This window comes from Larimichthys crocea, chromosome XIV, assembly GCF_000972845.2.
Source record: "Larimichthys crocea isolate SSNF chromosome XIV, L_crocea_2.0, whole genome shotgun sequence".
NCBI classification, from domain to species: Eukaryota; Metazoa; Chordata; class Actinopteri; family Sciaenidae; genus Larimichthys; species Larimichthys crocea.
In genome coordinates this window covers 10,311,806-10,321,365 of record NC_040024.1, presented here as the reverse complement: position 1 = coordinate 10,321,365, position 9,560 = coordinate 10,311,806, and positions in this window count along the sequence as shown.

Genomic DNA, 9,560 nt, shown 5'->3' with positions numbered 1-9,560 from the left:
GATACAGAGAGAGCCTGAAAGGAGGCAGCAGGGAGGACAGGCTGAAGGTAGAGTGGGCTTTTCTTCCACTTCAGATACTTCAAACGTAACACCTAAATCCCACCGGGCGTGGCTGTGGTGCGTTCTGGACACGTCAAGCCCGCTGAAGCTGGTCACAGTCGTCCTAGACATTGTTGGGAATACATTGCTTTTTGATGGACGTCGCAACCAGCCACGTCGAGCGGCAAAGAGCAGATTGTGAATTATTTCTGCATCAAGAATCGGGTCAGTTTTCAAAATAAAACACACTGTGCAAACTCTAGAAACAATTTAACTACATATCCCACTAACTGATGGTAGAAGCATTGAAATCAAAGATAATTGACCAAATTTAAACAAAAATAACAAAGTCTAGTGGGCAAAACTTCTGAAACGCTCCTAGTGGGATATGAAGTTACACAGAGAATGGACCAAGACTGCAATCTCCAGTGAAATTTAGACGTAACATGTAGCTATTTGAGTTTTATTTCAATTGTTGTATGCAAGAAAATCCTGCCACGGTTCTCGGTTATGGTTGAAGCAGGTTCGCCCTTCGTTCCAGCTCTCTTTCTAGTCCATCTTGAGACCCGGATGGGAAATGTAATCTCTTGAACGCTTTTTGGGGGTGTCCTTCCAGAGTCTTTATCCAGTTGCAGGTGTTTGTAATATCTCCACACGGAAGCACCCAAGGAGGTTCAAGAGGTTGCTTAACCACTTCACCTGGTGGCTTTCAGAAGGAGCAGTGATACTCTAAAGGTCAACCAGACAACCAGATCAGCGTGGGCACTCTGTGGAAAAGCTGCTGTCCACTACCTGCTCCGCATCAAACAGTTAGCAGCCAAAGAGCTAAAGATATTTCCCTCAGAAGGTGGTAGAGACCAAAAACTGAGCTAAAAGTGAGCCACTATTGGACAGCCTCAGAGTCTTAATCTACGCTCACAATGATAATGAACAAACTGATGTTTTGATCTGATTGATAGTTCGATGAAAAGATATAACATAATATTAACTGTTGGCTAACAAGGTCCAAAACTTGTCCTCGCTGCCGCCCAGTGGCCAAAAATTTAGCTGTTGCCGGTTTAACAAGAGCTGAAATATAAGAAAACAGTGTTTACATGCAGACGCACCGACTTCCTGAAGTCTCTGGTTGCCCTGCAACATCACAGCATGGCAACAAGACTTCAGGAGGCCACCGGTGAGCCTCCGATCTATATTTCTCAAAATGTCAATATTCCTCTGAAAAGATCGAGAATCACAAACAGTAAACAGTCTGACGTGTTGGAGGGCTCTTGACAGAAAAGCAGAGAGTAAACCTTGCACCAAAATATACACAAGTTAAAAGGGGTTAAAAAAAAAAGACGGAGATTGATGATTGGAGATGATGAGTTGGAAGGAAAAGATCAGAAACGAGAGGAAACACATCAGTCAGATTCGAGCTGTGTGCCGGTCCGGATGCATGAACTGATTGCGGATCACTCACCCCGACTGTGAACACACACATCGTCTCCTCCACCGCTTGTACCGCACACCTTTCTAACCAAATAAATGTTTTAAAACGTTATAGATGGAGATATACTTTAACACAAACACAACCTTCGTCTTTATCAGCCTGGAGCGGCTTCGGCAGCTGGATCGATGTAGACCTAAAAGCTTCCACCTACGGCCTTGTTGTTTACCGATCCTCCCATGACCACCAGCTCAAAGCGCGCCTCGTACTTCCCTCTGCAGTGCACCACTCTGACCCGGTGCCCACACAGGAGCTGTGATCTAAAATAAAAAAACCAAACACTTTGTTCTCTGCAGAGTGAAGCCTGCTCGATATTGAAGAGAGAGCGAAAGGAGTGGAAGCCTCCCAGGGAAATGTGTGTTTCTTTTCGGCTGGAGATGTGTGTGTGTGTCCGAGACCTAAAACCATGGATACATAGCGAGTGTATATGTGTGAATACATATGCATTCCTGCATGTGTCCCTCTGCTATTCGAGGCTTTTCTTTGTTTACAGCTCCGAGGTGATTTTTGTGCTATTATGCATGCGTGTCTAAATTTGTCTCGCGAACTGTCAGCGTTGTGCTGCCGTTATTGTCGGCTGGTGATAGAAACTCCCTCCCTTAAACATTCATTAGCTCCAAACATCAAGCATGAAAGCAAGACCACAGTTGTGAACTCAGTGTGTAGGTGTGCAGAGCTACAAAGAGCATAAGTAATGCCACAGACTGATGCCGGGAAGAGAAATTTGATTTGATTTTCATCTGAAGCAGGGCTCGAGATCCAAAAAGAGACATTTGGTGTCTCCCCAGGACCAAAACAAAACGCAGACACTGTACAGTAACCAATCATTTCAACGAAGGGAAGAGGTTTGGATCATGCTGGTAGGTGCTTTGCTTTTTGGGGAACACTGGTTTGAAACGACCTTTACAAAAACACAACTGCCATAACATCACCTGCATTTATAATAGTGAAATGAGGCCAACAAGTATCGAAGTACCAAAAACCTGCCATTCTTCAAACAGCCACTTGAGGCTGGCACAAAAATCTGTTATCTGAGAGGAGGAGTCATTTGAGCTTCCAACCCTGAGCCCTCTCGTTTGCATTTCAAATATCTTGACGCCATTGGTGACACCAACGTCGATGGTTGAGGGAATCGCAGGCGTGACGCTCAGTGTTTCACAATTTCTGATCCAGGTTCGCAAGAAGACGACTGTTTTGTAGTATGGCTTACCGAAAAAAGACAATAGCAGCATTTTACTGCTTCTTCTTGGTCGCCAAATTGCCAAATCGCCGAATCGCAACCCTAAAACATACGTACAACTTACATTTGTATTCTGTTGCATGCACCACAACCACTTCAGCTCTAGCAGCTTACTCTCAGTAAGTATCCAACTGAACCTTTGACCTGAATTTTGCCATAATCAACAGTGTAAATGCACTTACTCAAAATAGCAAGTGTAAGCACACGCGGCATCTGAAATAATACTTACTGGATGTAATTCCAGTTCAGTAAGTACGTGCAAAGTCCTTTAATTTCATTTTCCTAATTAAAGTAGAAGAAGAGCGTCTTCTCATCTTTGATTTTAATTAGGTAAATTAATTCATATATCATAGCTATGCACTTTAATGTGCCAGCAGGGGGAACCAAGAAAAACAGGTCAGCGATCCCTCTTTAAATGCCAAGTTTGGGTAATGGCGCTGTAAAGTACAAGCAAGAAAGATGTCATAACTTTATAGTATTAGCGGCGTAATTTGTTGGCAAACCATGTTCGATTCATTTTAATGTAAATGTAAACATTTAAGTCTAATTACGCAGATGCTGACTGCTCTTTGGATTGAAAAAAAAAATCACTTTTGGTGTGAAAAAACTTTTCAAACACACTGAAATCAGTTTGTTGTACTTCTTGTAGGTGTCTGACAGAAACAGTCTGGCGTCGGTCTTTAATTGGGCTTGGATCTCACAAATAAACTCATGTCTATGTGTGTTTGTTGCACAAAGTTGGCTTTCATATAAATTGGGCCAATTTTCGACGTATTCTGAGTTAATTAAGCCTTGTTTTTTTTCAAACACAACACACGGCTGAATGATCTACAGATTCGAGCTGCTCAGCTCTTTACTTTTTAAGTTGTGAAATTTACTAATGAGTCAAGCAGCATCAGCAAAAAAATAAATAAATTACATATTTTCAAAGGGCTCGCTGCAGCGTCTTAAATCTTTCCCAGCAAATCACATGCTCGACATTAACAGCACACCACAAACCGGGTTGTGTTTTTCTCATTATGTCAGTTGTTTAGCAGGTGGCACTGATGTTAAACGTTTTAGGTTTAAAGTGTCTATACACCCACGGGCCACCCACACAGATGTTTTCACGTATCCTGCTTGATCAGACCTCTCTTCCATGGCTGTGAACAGACGGTGGCTGATTGACTTTCCTCTCATGCTAGCTTTGTTTCATCTGGTAGGTGTGAGACAAATTATACATGTATCTTCCTTAATTAGCGCGGTCAGTGTAATGAACTCACATCGTTAGTTTTTAAACAACTGAAAGTGTGAATTGTCTTTTTTTAGTTAAAGCAACGTCACGTACAAATTGGTATTTTTAGGATTCAGTGTTTCAGAAGGCAGCTGTCAAAAGATATGTACAGATGTATCTGCTAACAGCAAAACATCAAGCAAGGTCAACAACACAAGACATAGCAACCAGCTACTTGTTTACTTTGTTTTCTGTCTTTCAGAATTTAAATTCACAAAACTCTAGCCTGTACCAGGCTGTAAACATGTTTAATTCTGCTGTGAAGTTGGACATTTGAACATGGGGACTTATGGAGACTGACTCACTTCTGGAGCCAGCCTCAAGTGGACATTAGAGGAACTGCAGTTTTTGCCACTTCTGCATTGGCTCCACTTCGCAGCCACGGAGGTCGGAAGTTGTACCATAAACTCAAAATAATGAGCTGAAGCTGACTCTGTTTTTTGGATTTGGAAGACACTGATTAACTTATTTCGCTGTTGTGGTTTGGAAGCGACTTCATTTCACAGCCAAAAAAATTCAAATCCAATCAAGAACATCAACTGCTGTTGTTGCAGAAAGATTTATTCCTTTGGGAAATTACGATTTTTGGCAAAGCCACAAAACAAACATCAGATATGTATCTATGTCTAGCCGAGAAAACTGATAACACTGGGCAGCGTTTGTGTAAGAATTAGATACATTTTGTGAAACGTAATCTGCCAGATGTTCCTGAAATCTTTGCCGCAAAAATTCAATCTCAACCATAATACCTTTGTTTACCACACACTGGACCTTTTTTTTTTAATCTTTATGTGTCTTTAGGCGAGAAAACAGAAGCTAAAACAACTAAACTGGACTGAAGTTACTTCATTTAAAAGCCTGTGCAATAACCTGCAAATTATAAATGAATTATTCTCACTGTTTGTTCTTTTAATATGTAAATATCATCACTTATACAAAGTCTAATAATGCCGTATACTGTAATATCTACCCTTACTTTTCATGCACGGATCATGCCGTTGCATCGCAGTCCATTCCACCAAATGCCTCCACATGTATACGATGACTAAATGTGGCATTTTTATACGACATGTACGGCATATGTGTATATTATGCTTCCACGCACTACACCTACGAACCTCTGAAGTCTTTGTTTCTGTTTCTTTTTGCTATAATAGCTTAATGAGAAGGAGACAGCAGGCAGTGTCAGGGAGATGACAGAGGCTGTCTCACGTTCATTAAACCTCACACGGACCTGTCTTCACCCGCAGATAAAAGAGAAAGAGGAGAAGACGGGAGGATAATTGGAACAGCAGTATATGCAAATGTTTAGCCATTTAGAGGATTCAGGGATTTCTGAATGTGTGTGTGGGTGGTGCATCTGCAAATATATATATATATATATATGTGTGTGTGTTTGCATGCAAGGTTTTTGTTTTATTGCTGTCTATGTATGTGTGTCTTCTCCCCGAGCGGCTGATGTCACTCAGTAGCCGAGCGGAGGAGCATCTCCGGTTTCCCGAGCTCACAAAGAAAATAACGGCCCCTCTGTTGCGGCGCTCCATTCTTCCAGCGGTCTGTGGAGACCCGGTGGGTCTTACAGGGGATCTCTCACCCCTCTCATTATCAACCCCTGTTTCTCTCTCTCTCCTTTAACCCCTCTCACACAGGCATAATTAGGTTTTCTCTGCCATTTCGCCATGCCGTCCATACTTGCTGCACTCCCACTTTCTCTGGCAGAATCTGAAAGAAGCTCAGCGTTGGCAAAAAAGGAAATCATGAAAGGGCAACACCAGCGCAGATCAAAGTGTAAATGCATCACCTTTTTCCCCCTTCCAAAGATTTCTCTGACACCTCCGACTTTGACAAAACACACTTGAGTCGTACATCTCACCTCCTGTGCTGCAGCATTTTCTTTTGAAATTATGATCCGTGTTGGGTTTCGAAACAAGAGGATGTGTTGCTGACTGTGTGTGAGAGGGAGTCGAGGACGGGGGCATGTTTTTCTGTTGCCACGTTTCAATAATGCAACAGTCCAAAGCATCCGTCCATACATCATTCAGAGGACCCAACTCCGCTTTCCTATCGCCTAACTTCATGAACTCACAGCTGCAAAACTCACACCACAGCAAACTCGCTGAGATGCACACTGATTTTCACTTTGACTTAATATCCTGAAGCGTCGAAAAGTCTTGCTGCAAGAAGATCCCGGTGGTTTAAACTGAGAAAACGTGCGTTCAAAGAAAGTTCGTCTGGGTAGCCAGACCTGTTGGAGAGTCAAAGGGTCAACGAGGGTCTAAAAACCATCTTCACTTCGAGGATAGGGGTGTGTTTAGTAGCATAAGGGGCCTTTTGGGCATTGCATTAATTAATAATCACTCATATAAGGTCACAAGGTCTTCTTGTAGCAGGCACAAATAGAAAAATAGAAAACGTTTGATGTTTTGTAGAACCGGTACAAGTTGCTACTGAGAACAACTTTTGCGTCGGCGAAGAAAAAATCACGCAGAGAGACCAAAACTGTTTTTTGTACCAGGCTGTAAACATGTTTATTTCTGCTGTCTAACATGGGGACTTATGGAGACTGACTCACTTCTGGAGCCAGCCTCAAGTGGATGTTTGAGGAACTGCAGTTTTCGGCACTTCAGCATTTCACCGCCACGGAGGTTGCTGCTTGTCAAAAATACACATCCACAATGGAGAACACTAATAACAGAGGGGCTAACCTGCTATTGTTGCAGAGAAGTAACTAAAATTCATAAATTCAGTTGGGAAATTGCGATTTTTCGCCAAGGCACAGCGGAGAAAACAAACACCAGACATATATCTAATTCTAAAATTAAATCTCATAGAAGTTATAGGCACAAATTGGACATTACCTTTGTTTACCATCATTACAGTGGTGGGAAGTACTCGCTTCCATCACTGTGTTATATCAGATTTTCCGATTATCTTCCTGGAAACTCTCAGAAAAATTTAGTGCACTAAAAATATTATATAATATTTCCCTCTAAAATGTAGTGTAGTCAAAGTGCTGTACATAATATAGAAATTAAATTAAAGAACAACTGATATTTGTATTTTTCTCAGTCTAGCGTCTTCAGCAAGCCTTACTTTGGTGAGCAATATGACAAAAACTGAATACAGAAACCAATAAACCCTTCCTATATAGCATGGTGACAGATCATTTTCACTGTTTGACAAGTTCAGTTTCAGATTATTTAAGTGTTTTAGACCAACATGTCCCTTCAACTCTCCTCACTTCTCCACTGTGTTTCTCTTCTGAGCCTCTTTTTCAAGCGAAAGCTTGAAACTTGAGCCTCGGATAAAAGCACTTGTTATTGGGTTATCGAACCGAAGGACAGAGAGCTGCTCCTGCTCCTGCTCCTGCTGCTGCTGGTGGTGGAGGAGTAGAAGATGGGTGGGTGAGGCGGTGGTCGTAACTATCCGTCGTGGCCCCCGAGAGAGCGAGAGAGTCATGGATTTAAAAAACAAATGAACGGTTACTAGAGGAGCGAGAAGGGGAGTAATATGACCCCTCCCCTGCTTTGCATTCACATTAAAGAACTACTCTCGGCTACTTGTACCCCCCGACACCACCACCACCACACACACACACACACACACACACACACACACACACACACACACACACACTCCTCCTCTGAAAGACAGCTTTCAGAATTGGATTACCAGCTCTGAATGGGGTCGGTTCCCCTCCGCTGGGTTTTGTCTCCATCCCCTGCCGGGACTAGTGGTCCACACACACACACGCACACACACACACACACACACACACACACACAGGCACAGTCTGCCTTAATTGGTGGGCTGTGCCCTCATTACATGTCCAAATATATGCATGTGCTTCTATTGTCTCTCCCTAAAGACTCCCTCTTTGAATGCGGATTGAAAGCATACGGCATGCTGATTGTGTGTGTGTGTGTGTGTGCGTGTGTGTGTGTGTATGCAGTGATCACAGGATGTGTCCTTGATGGTGGTGAACTTGAATCTCAATCTGACCCTATTCTGCTCTAGGGGGCGGTGGGTGGTTGAGGGGGTTCAGAGACAAAGCTTCATACTGTCCATAGGGACACCTTGAGCACACACACACACACACACACACACAAACACACACATGCAGGTGAACTCGGTGGGAGCTCGGAGAAAGAGATCTGGTGTCTTGTTATCTGCTGCAGGCTGTTGCTCTCTCTCTCTCTCTCTCTGCTTCTCGCTGATGAATACCTTGGAGTAATTACCATAAAATATTCAAGCAGAAGTGACGAAAATGGAACCTGTTCAGCAAAAACCAACAATTATCTCCCATCCGAACCTCACGCTGCGGCAGCGAGGGACCCGAAACACTACCTGAGCTTAAGACCAGCTGCATGCTGCATGCAAAACATACCTCCAAATACGCTCCTGTAAAGCTATTTACACCAGATTTTTATGAATTTGTAGTGTTAACACTCGACAGCCAGTGTAAAATCAATTCAAATGCACCAATATGACAGTGGACAAAGCACATTTAACATGTTTTTAAAGTTTTCAGCATTGTACAGCATGTTAGTCTGTCTAAATGCATCTATCATCTATAAATCTATAAAGCAATGACAAATTTACGATATATAGATGCAAGCAGCATTGATATTTTGATACTATTTTGATGCCACACTGACTTCTTCACTGATCTTTGGTGAAACTGGATCATATTTTACGGAGAAAACAGAGTTTCCTGATGGACAGTGAAGTAAACTGCTGCCAGATGTAGCTGCTGTTAGCTCAGTTTGTTAGCCGGGCTGCCCGGACTGTGAGCTCAGAGCACCGGGGGAGTGTTAGCGTTTGTACCACAGGAGTTTTGTACCAGGAAAAGGAGGCTTTCAGTCCTGGGATGTAGGCGAATACTAACGGGAAAGCAAAGCTGGTGTCGTGCCAGAACCCGAGCAATGTAACTGAACTCAGCAGGAGGAAGCTAAGAAGAGAAAAGCAGTGAGTGACCGAGGAAGAAGCTGCAGGACAAGAGTAAATCTGGGACTGACTTTTAGTGGTTGGTGAAATAAAAGGCTGAAAGACAGACGCAGAGCTGGGCTGACTGCTGTGGGACTAGTCAGTGATATTATCTGCTGCTATGTCTTTGTGTTGTTCACCTTGTTGAGGTTTGGCTGTTAGCAAACTCTGAAAGTTTGGGCACCAAATCACAGAAATACTAATTTCTACTAAGTGTTACTTTCAGTAGTAGTAATATGTCAATGTTGTGTTTGCAGCTTGTTGTGCTGCCCCCAAGTGGCCAAAGAATTGATGCAGGTTCAAGACAGAAACTGACTCATACAGCCAAGTGTCTCTGAATTTCAAATCTTACAATGTTTTTAAAGTGTCGTGGAGAAAGACACCACACGTATCCACTGTCCTGACTAATCATAGTGTAAAGAATGTCGAATTGCGTGTAAAATATCTTCCAGACTTCTTTGTTTTTTTATTGTTCTGTTTTGTCAGATGACTTTCCGAGCGTAGAAACACGATCCAGCGTTGACGAATTCATTAGT